Raw genomic sequence first — 11,084 nt, 5'->3', positions numbered from 1 at the left:
TTTTGTAATTTGTCAGTGTTTTGAGTTTAGTGCATACCGGATGATAATTTGTATCACATGTAATACACACAGCCGATTTAGCTGGGGAAATAACAGTATTGCACTTGCCACAAGACATTATTATCGAATTAATATTGCCTAAAGATTAGATAAGAGAGCGCACTGAACACTAATCGAAACACACGACCGATTAGGACAACCGATCGAATCGAACTGAATTGTATAAGTACCAGTCCATGATATTAGAGCCCATTCTCCATTTCTGTCTTCAGACTTGTTGTAGAACTTTATCCCCAACTTTAAAGACACTATCCGCTTAAGGGTGTCTTTGGCATACAATATTTTTTGAAAATTCTAAGCATGTTGAATGTTTTCTGACACATTGTCTTGCATTTTGTCTAAACATTAAAAAAAGTTAACTATTATTTGAGTACTTATATCATCAAATTATTAAATAAATGTTGTGTCACCATCATTTTATAATACATTGTGTGTTGTGAAAATTAGGAGGACTATTAATTTAAATTTGGTGTATTGTGTTATAATAATAGATATCCCTCAAAAATTGTTCAAGTTATACTGATTTATTTTTAGTTTTAAGTTTTTTGGCTTTTATAATAATACAAAAAAAGAGTGAAAAATTAAAAATACCCTCTGAAAGGTACCAACATCCAACTCATGTAAATATTATTACTAACTTACACCATCTAAGATATATAAATTGTACAAAATATAAACATCACAAGACTTAATATTTATAATCAAACTTTTAACATATCTATTTTGGAACTGACCTCCAAATTAGTTTTAATAATAAATTAACATAAATAAATAATGTATGGGAGGAGTATATATAGTAACCCTACTTACTAACTGTAAATATGATGTACCTCTCTTTGATAGCCTACTCTGCAAAGTTTCTTAAAACTTGTCTTCTTTGAATTCACCAGGTAAACAAATTGTAATCGATTATACTACTATCCTCATTTAGGAAATGTTTGATGTCAACTAGAACTACTGGCTCTCTTTGGTATAGTAAAAAAACAATGGCAAATAATGTGTTGTACACACCGGTTCATAAAGAGGACACCTTGTAAAACGTTAAGTCATTCAATTTTATTTTCATTGTTTATCTAAATTTGGGATTAATGTAGTTTTAATACATTATTTAATATTTATCATACTAAAAGAGTCATCATACTTTTAGCGAATAAATTTTAATGGCACAATTGAATCTTTGTGAATGGTATGGCAAAATAACTTAATGAATAGTTCCAGTCAATTTGAACAATTCATCGCATAAATTATTACAAAATTCCTGACCCTGATCGCTAATCTCAACTTTTGGTAGCAATGTCGACATATAATAAATATTGTTATTCCATCATTAATAAAATAAGCTACAGTAGTTGCTTTTTGTTCCAAAAATGACCACGTCTCACCATTTACTGAAATAATCAATGGCAACTGGTACATACCGATATCCACTAACTTCTGGCAATGTAATTAGGTCGATTCCAATTCGCCTGAAAACCTAAATATTATATTTTATTCGGTAATTACTAATTAGTTTAATAAGTCTTAATTTACTAGTTAAAAGTAATATACTTTTTTTGGTGGAGGAACTGAGCGTAGTTCAGGTATCACTTTAAGTGTAGGTAGCTGGATTGACACGTTGACAAATATTACATTCATTAATGTATTGCTTTGTATCCAAAGTAATCAAAGGCCAATAATACCGCTGGATTGATAAATTAAGTGTTGAATCCCTACCACGATGACTAGAAAGTGCAAATACTTCTTCAGGGGAACATTCATAAACCATTTTGAATATATTCTTCGGTTATTCATTATTTAATATTACACCGGCACAATGTGTTTTATGATACAGAGTATCACTGTCCAAATAAAATGATTTTTGGTGTCTTTTAAAATAATTTAATCCAATTATTGGACTTAACAACACAGCTCTCAAGTTAACAGGTTTTAAACATGTTTGTCCATCAGGTATTTTACCAATTTTTAGTTGATTCTTCGTGTTCTCCCATACCTGAAACATTTTTACAATAACTATAAATTAAAATGATAAATTACATATTTATCTAATATATAAAATTCTTGTGTCACAGTGTTAGTGATCGAACTCCTCCGAAACAACTTGACGGATTTTGATCAAATTTTCTGTGTATATTTGGTAGGTCTGAGAATATATTTTAGGCTAATTTAAAAAGGAAATTGATCAACCCTGGGAGGTGATCCAACAAGAATTTTGAGATTTATGATTGAAATGTTCATTTATTAACGGTTGCTTTGGAGACAAACAAATAGAAAATATTCAAATTAAAAAAAAAATAACAATAAATAAATATTATTCTCGAATTGTAAAACACATAGCAACCAATATTATTATTTTTTTTTTATTTAAATATTTTCAATTTGTTTGTGTCATTAAAAATGTCAGCAAGATGCTGTAATGCCAATTTTTTCGTTGAACAAATGCAAACGAGTACATCCACTTGCGTGACGTTTTCCATTAGTTCTGGTAAATGTTTATTACGATTATCTCCATCATACTTACTCTACTCTACTCTACTCTACTCCATTATACATTATTATTATATAACAAAATATATATATTTATACATTATACATACATAGTATACAAATGTATATAATAATAATTATTATTTAATTATTATTACAATTATTATTTATATATATAAACATGTTATTGTAATTTATAATAAACTAAATAATAATTGGAACATTATTTAGTTTCGTTCAAGCCATTTCGGAGAAGTTCAATAACAAACACTTTGATTCGAAATTTTTATATATTAGATATACATATCTACTTGATATACTGTCGCAAATTGTCCACAATCCGACATAGTCGGATTGCCTACAAGGGTGGCTGAGTTACACTTACTGCTGAGAGTTATATCCAAAAAGATTTGAACAATTACAATTTTTTAAAGGGTTGTCATTTTTTAAGGGCTACAAAGTGCACGTGGTCGTAGCTTGAATGTGAATGTGGTAAATGTGCACGTAGTGAATGTGAATTATAAATTTTATTTTTAAATTATTTTATTTTATTTTTTTTTTCAAATCTGACGGGTATTTTCAGATTTCCATTTTTGTTTATAGATGCTTGCTATAAGAGAAATAACAACTTTATATAGATTATAATTATTTTTATTATTATTATTATTATTATTATTTATAAACGTTATTATGTATATTGAATATTAATTCGTTAGAGCGCACCACTTGTACCAATCTTGTATCTTTATTTCTTGTAACTTTGAGTTATATTTTGCGTTTATCATATAGCTACTGACCTTCCCCTAATCCGGCTAAACATCTGTGTTGAATTTTAAGTAATTCGGACGAGTAGTTTTCAAGATTTTGGAACTGGAAAAAATCGACATTCATTTTTATTTATATAGATAATATAGGTAGATAGATAGATAGATAGATAGATAGATAGATAGATAGATTAGAGCGCACCACTTGTACCAATCTTGTATTTTTATTTTCTGTGACTTTGAGTTATATTTTGTGACTCACTGACCTTCCCCTAATCCGGCTAAACATCTGTGATGAATTTCAAGTAATTCGGACGAGTAGTTTTCAATATTTGGAGTACGGAAAAAAGCGACATTCATTTTTATTTAAATAGATAAATAAATAAATAGATAGATAATAACAATTTTGTACCAAATGTAGCGGTAGCACTTCGCATTATTGTAACTATGCCTGCGTCGGTCGCATCTGGTAAACGGAGCTTTTCCAAATTAAAAATAATCAAGAACTATTTGAGGTCTTCCATGAATCAAGAAAGGTTAGGTGATCTTGCTACAATTTCTATTGAAATAGAAGTAATGGAAAATCTGGAGTTTAAAAATTTACTGACTGATTTTGCCCAAGAAAAGGCTCGAAAAATTAATTTTATTTAATATATTTTTTATTTAGTAGTTATATATTTTTTAATGTTTAATTAAATACATATTGTTGATCTATGATAACGATAATGAATGTATAACGATTGTCAAAAATATTACTTGTTCTATTTCATACCCAACATTTATTTTTATTCTACTATTATTATTATTATAAGAAAACTGAGGTCACTCAAAACATTTTTATTTTAAATAAAACAAGGGTTCACAGTTAAAAATGAATGTCCATATTTCATTCAATCCCCTACTCTCCAAAAAATTAACTATTGCGAAGGGCAGCGTAAATTAGATTTGCCTAGGGCAGCAAAAAACCTACGGCCGGCCCTGGTGGTCACTGCTGTTTTCGTTGTTCGTGCAATTTGGTAGTATATTCCTTAGAAAAGAAAACGTATTTCATCGTTTTTTCCAATGACCACCATCAAAATATATTCCAGCGGATAAGGTGCTGACATACCTTATCATGCAGTTCACAGTCCTTCTTCTGCTGTTTGAGTGTTCAGCCTTTTGTTCGTTTTGTGTCAGACCGTCGTTCTATCGCCGCCTTGTAACACTAATAATTGGTGCATATATCTGGGTAGCGCACACAACTGCAGAACCTCGCACCGTTCGGCGTTTACGCACGTTTTTCAGGTAAACCAATCGATTTTTGTCTCGTCCCGACGATATAAACTCACCCACTTCAACTCGAGGTTATCGTCGATTACCACGTGAATTTTAAAAATGTATTTATTAATTTTTATTTATTTAATTTTAGAAATTTCTATGCAGTTCGTTTTCCTTCGGCTCCGACGATAATAGTTACCGCTTGCCAACATTATGGTACGCGTACCATCATCGTACCGCCCAAATCAGATTTTTCGGTGATTCACTTGACGCCGCCGCAACTGTGTCATCCTCCCACCACATCTCTCTAGAATATCCGCCATCTTTGTTTTTTGTTTCGTCAGTTAATACTTCATTTGCTACCGGGCCTTGGTTGGGCATTTCGGTAAATTATCGACCACATGTTTTTCGAACCCATAGGAGACACCGACGACCCACACAGTGATGCAAACCAACCCTCTCAAAACGACGTGATCGTGGATCCCGAAGGTATGTTGTATTCTTTTTGTTAGTTAACCAAACCTAACCATAACTTATCCTTGTTTATTTTGTGCGCAGAAGACCAACTGCAATCACACCTCCAGACGTTCTTACCGTTTCTCGCGGAAGTCATCAACAACAGCGAACTCTTAGACATTACACCGGATCGTGTGTCCAAGTTGCAGTATTTTTACGAACTGGTGAACACCAAAAGGTTTGCGTCTTATCTTAACCTTATTATATCATTAATATGTCAATTGTTTTTATATTACATTGTACTTAGGTACATAGGTACATAGGTTCTAGTTTGTGAACATTACAAAATGGTGTATTATTCTTTGGTTTAGGTTAAGTACAGATACTTGATTAAAAATAGACACAGGAGATTTAGAATGCCGTAAAAAGAAATCAACTAATTTACAAAAAAGTAGAAATCATGATTTTAATTTAGAATTTTGTTTATATAGTGTTATCCAAGTTCCTACACTTATACGCTAACATTCATGCTGTATTTATTTTGTACAATTTTAATTTTGAATTATCAATTGGATATCTTATTTTCTCAATTTGATATATTTTTTTTTTTTTTATGTAGAAATCAAAAACAAAACATATTTCATGCAACGACATTAAATTGAACAAGAATTGATTAACCTACCTCCTGTTTGTGTTGGAGGTAGGGCGTTATGGTTACTGCTAAATATAATAAAAATAACATAAGCTAAATATATATTATAAATTTTAAAGTTTAACACAACTAGTTAAACAAATTTAAAATAAAAACTTAAATTTAACACTACAGAAAATATTTTTATTAGAAAAGAAAAAAGTTCTATTTTTTTTTTTTTTATACAGAACAAACATTATCGATAAATAAATAAATTAAATAAATTAAATTATGTGCTATAGGTACTACCGGTACCGGAAACAAACTGGTTTATATTACCGCAATTCGTTATCTAATTGTATATTATGCCTTTAATATTTACAATTTCACCCTCTAGTATCTTTTTTTAAATTCATAAGGCATAGAATTGAAGAAAGTTGGGCCTTGATGGTCCACAAAACGCTGACCAAAAGATTTATTTGCAAATTTAATAGTCAAATCATATTTCCTCATTCCTCTTTTGTTGCTGAACTCTTTATAATTGTTATCTAAATGAAATTTCTTAATCATGTACATAAAAGCAATTTTTTTATTTAAAAACCTTATTAGCAGCACACCAAATTCTTTTAGTTAGCATTCGTAGATCCTTGTCGAGTGAGTTTATTAAGACACATTTTAACTACATTATTTTGATTGAATACAAGTGCATTTAAGATGTTGTCTCGAAGTCCACCCCATGCCAGTATACCATATTGAAAATTGGAATGATACAGTGCAAAGTAAACTATTTTCATTGTTGGTTTAGGTACTATATTTTTGAGTTTGACCATTTTATAAGTAATGAAGCGTAGCTTTCCTAATAAATTGTTAATATGAATATTACATCTTAAGTTATTATCATATATAACGCCCAAAACAAATTTTTTCAACCATTTTAATTATTTTGCAGTTTTGTGGATTACAAATTGTATTAATGACACAGCCATGAACTGCTAAAATGTTAAAATTTAAATCAGTTTTATTTATTGAGAATGGCATAAACACAGTTTTATCACCATTTAAAGATAGTTTTTTATCATTTAACCATTTTATAATCAGACTGAACCCTCTGCAGGCTTTCTCATATACCCCATCCCATGATTTATGCGAGAATAAAAGACTAGTGTCATCAGCGTAAGTGACTATCGAACCATCAAAATTAATATCACAAATTTCGTTAATATATATTATAAATTGAATTGGACTCAGAACACTACCTTGTGGTACACCTTTTTTAATTGTGTATGTGCTTCCATTTATATCATTAATTTTCACTGTCTGTTTTCTATTATGCAAGCAGCTTTTAAACCAGTTTAGGATTGTGTTACTTATTCCTAAGCCAGGTAATATATTTAATAGAATTTCATGATTCACTGTATCAAAAGCCTTGGCTAGGTCTAAAAAAATTGCTATCGATTTATTATTATTATCTAAATTACCATATAAAAATTGAGTAACTGTATAAAGAGCATTCTTAGTACCTAAACCCGGTCTGAAGCCATACTGGTTTTTTAATAGTAAAATTATTTTTTTCTAAAAATTCTATCAGTCTATCTTTGATAATTTTTTCAAATGCAAAATACTTAAGTTATATATATAGACAAGAGGATCCACTAGAAATTTACTAACATGTTTTAAGATTTTGACTGATACTTAATCCAAACCTGCAGCTGTAGCTTCTTTAAAATTTTTAATTATATCAAGTACGCCTGACGATTTAATTTTTTTAAGAAACACCTCATTAAAAGAAAAGTTTGAATGTAAACGACATATCTCTGATATGATAGTTTTATTTAAATTATTCTCAGCGATATTTATAAAGAAATTATTTAACATATTAGATGCTGTTATTGGATCATTTTTCACATATATTGATTCAAATTTATTAATAAATTATTAGGGTGTTTTTTGACTTTCATTGAGAGAAATTGTTTGCGACGGGCTGAAATTAATAATCCATTAGTCATCCATTCTTTTAAGTGTTCATTTTTGGATTTCAATAATATATGATTTGTGGATTTATCATTATCAATTACTTTTTAATTATTTTATCAAAGACTTCATAGCAGCTATTAACATCACTACCGGCATCATATACTTCGATCTAATTTTCATTGGCTAATATTGATGTAATTAAATTATAATCAATAATACTAAACATTTTTCGATTATTAACAACATTAGCATTAATTGGAATAGAAACACAAATCGTACAGTGATCCGTTATATCAGTAAGTATTACACCAGTATTAATTTTATTCGCTCCGTTTTCATTACTATTAATAAAAATATGATCTATATAAGAATGATTAAAACCCTTAGGTAATCTCGTGTAAATGTTTATAAAAGAGATAAATGCACTTTCAGATAACATATTAAGATATTTGTTATTATTTTCATGTACATCAATTATATTGACATTCATATCACCTGTAATTACCGTTAGATCATTATTAGATTTTAATCCATTAATTATTTCGCTTAATGAGTTTATAAAATGTTCGCTATCAATACCGGATGACCTATAAACACATATTAAATTAATTGGCATTTTGGTATTAGATATATAGAGTTTTATAATATTAGAATCAACGAAATCATACTCAAAAAATTCAACATTTAGATGAAGTTTTACATACACCATCACATCGTCATTTTTATTTCTTTTAATGGAAGAAAAATACAATCTATATCCTTCTAATACATAATTACATGATAGAACATTATGCCAAGTTTCCGTCAGTACAATTATATCAATGTCCCCTATATTTACTATCATTCTCAAGAAACAGAAGTAGTTCATCAAAGTGTGCATTAACACTTCTAATATTACAGCATATTATATTAAGATAATTTTTATTCTCTTCATTATTTAAACATACAAATTCAGAAAAAGATTCATAATAATTACACTCTTACAAATATTTTCCATGAGAAAAAAATTAAAAATTCACACTTATTTTAATTAAAAGATTATTGACAGTAGATACAGTTGATAACAATTTAAGTTAACTTAGTTAAAGAAAAATCATTATCTACTGATACAGTTTTTGAATTTTCATCTTTTTTTATAAATATTTACGCGTCTTTAAACTAAACTTGTAACCAGAATCACGAGCAAATGATTTGGCTTTGAAAAATAAATTTCTATTTAATTATTGTTAAATTATTGTTAATGTAAACAACATAATTTTTCCAATCAGAATCAACCTTAATACCTGTTAGATTAGTTTTCCTGGCGGTTTCAATTAAGACATGCATTGTTTCATTGTTAATTTAGCTACAATTTTATTTGTTCTTTTATTGAGTTTGGATTAAATTCTTAAAGAATTGACAACATTGACTTCCACATTTAAAGTTGTAGCAATTTTTTTAACTGTGAGTTCGCAGTCTTCAATATTAATCTTCGGAACAATAACAATTTAAAAAAATTTTTGTTTTAAAATGATTACTTTTTTGAAAAATAAATTAAATTCATTTCTTAAATCATTATTTTGCTCATTCAATATTTTATTCTCTTCTCTCAAATCTTTCATAGATAGGATTAGTTCTTGTAGTTTTTTACTGAACACATCAAACTTTTGCCTCATAAAATTCACCGAGTCATTTAGACTATTAAAATATTCATTGGTTATCACATGAGCCTCATTATCTTCCGTAGTTTTTGACTTAGATTCAATATTTAATTTGCATTTTGAATAGCACCATTTTTGTTTGGCATTTTTCTACATTTTTCTGATAGCCGATTCACGTAAAGAAGCACATCCAAAATAGAGAAATCCATTACAATTAGAGAAATTTAACTCGTCCTCTTCATAAATATCATCATTACATATAATACATAACATTTTAACGGAAAAGAACGACTAGGAAAAATGAAATATTATTAAAAGATAAGCGCGACGCACTTGTAACATGCACGTCTTACCACAAAAAGGTTAGCAGATAACTGATGTAGATACTATTTTAACAGAATGTAAAGAGAAAAAAACCTTTTATTTATTTTATCTTTTAAATTCAAAGGAAGCAGATATATTAGCCATTGTGTTTATGACGTATTTGATGAAGGTTATCTTTCGAAAATATATTATTACATATTACTTAAAATGATAACGAAACAATTCTAATAAATGATTTGTAATTTATACATTTATACGTTCCTAAATTAACAAACAATTTAATATTTTTTTTGCAACATACTTCACATTTAATTTATAGTTTAGTTTTACGTGTCATAGATGCAAAATGTATTATGGTATTTCAGATTATTAATGAGTTTAGATTTATCTTGTGATTTATGATAAATACTATTTTTGAATTGCACCCTTAAAGTCACTATTCGAAGCTTCATACATTACCTATCCAATATTTGCACATTTTCTATTGAATAACCACTGTATTTTGTATTAGTTCATTAGGTTGACTTTTATTTATTAATGTTATCATTTTCTTATTGTTACAAATGACAAATACCTATCTAAATCATTTTTATGTTAGAACAATTGTAAGTACCTACAATCTACCTAGATGTATTAGGTACTGTTTTTAATATTCTTAAGTTTATGTCATATTTGAAGAGGATTGGTCCAAGATTAACTTTATGTAATAACTCTTTAATTTACATCTTATATAAGACAAGTTATGTAATAATACAACTTTGAAATACTTTTCTATAAAATATTTATTTTAATTATAAATTGTTGAGGTACTCAATGTCCTATAATTATAACTTAAAATTATTATTATTATTTATATGATGTTTTATACACGAAAGTACAAATACTTAAAAATGAGCTTTGTTTACATAGTATTATATTGAGCTAATATTTATTTAGCACCCATAAATTATATACCTACCCATAGTATCAATATAATGTGTACATTTGAGAAATTCTATTCTTTGTTTCCAACGATTAAGAAGCTTAAAATCTCTTCGGAATAATAGTGTAATCATTTACTAAAGTAGTTAAATAGAATTCTGAAAAATTATTTTTAGGGACGTCATAAAAAAATACACAGAAACTAAATCAACGTGTTAAAATTATTCATTATTGTTTTACAAATAAAATGTATTAAAATTTTTATCAACTGTAGTATATTATTATTTGTTTTTCATGTACTTGTATTTTATTTTGTAATTATTTATCATTTAAATCATTTAAAGTTTGGAAATTAAAACAATTAATTGAATATTACTATTAGTTATTACAATATTATGTTAAAATATTCACTATTTTTTTTAACAAATTTTGTTTGTATTTATATATATTTTTTTTCTTAGTTGTTATCAGATAAACTAAAATCTGGGAAAAAAATATTGTATGATTTATACATAACTACAGTAATCCGTTAAACTACGTAAGGTTTTTTATTATAATTCTTAATTTAATAAT

The sequence above is a fragment of the Acyrthosiphon pisum genome, chromosome X, assembly GCF_005508785.2.
Source record: "Acyrthosiphon pisum isolate AL4f chromosome X, pea_aphid_22Mar2018_4r6ur, whole genome shotgun sequence".
Lineage (NCBI taxonomy): Eukaryota > Metazoa > Arthropoda > Insecta > Hemiptera > Aphididae > Acyrthosiphon > Acyrthosiphon pisum.
The sequence above is the reverse complement of the archived record's forward strand: the minus strand, read 5'-3'. Positions refer to the sequence as shown.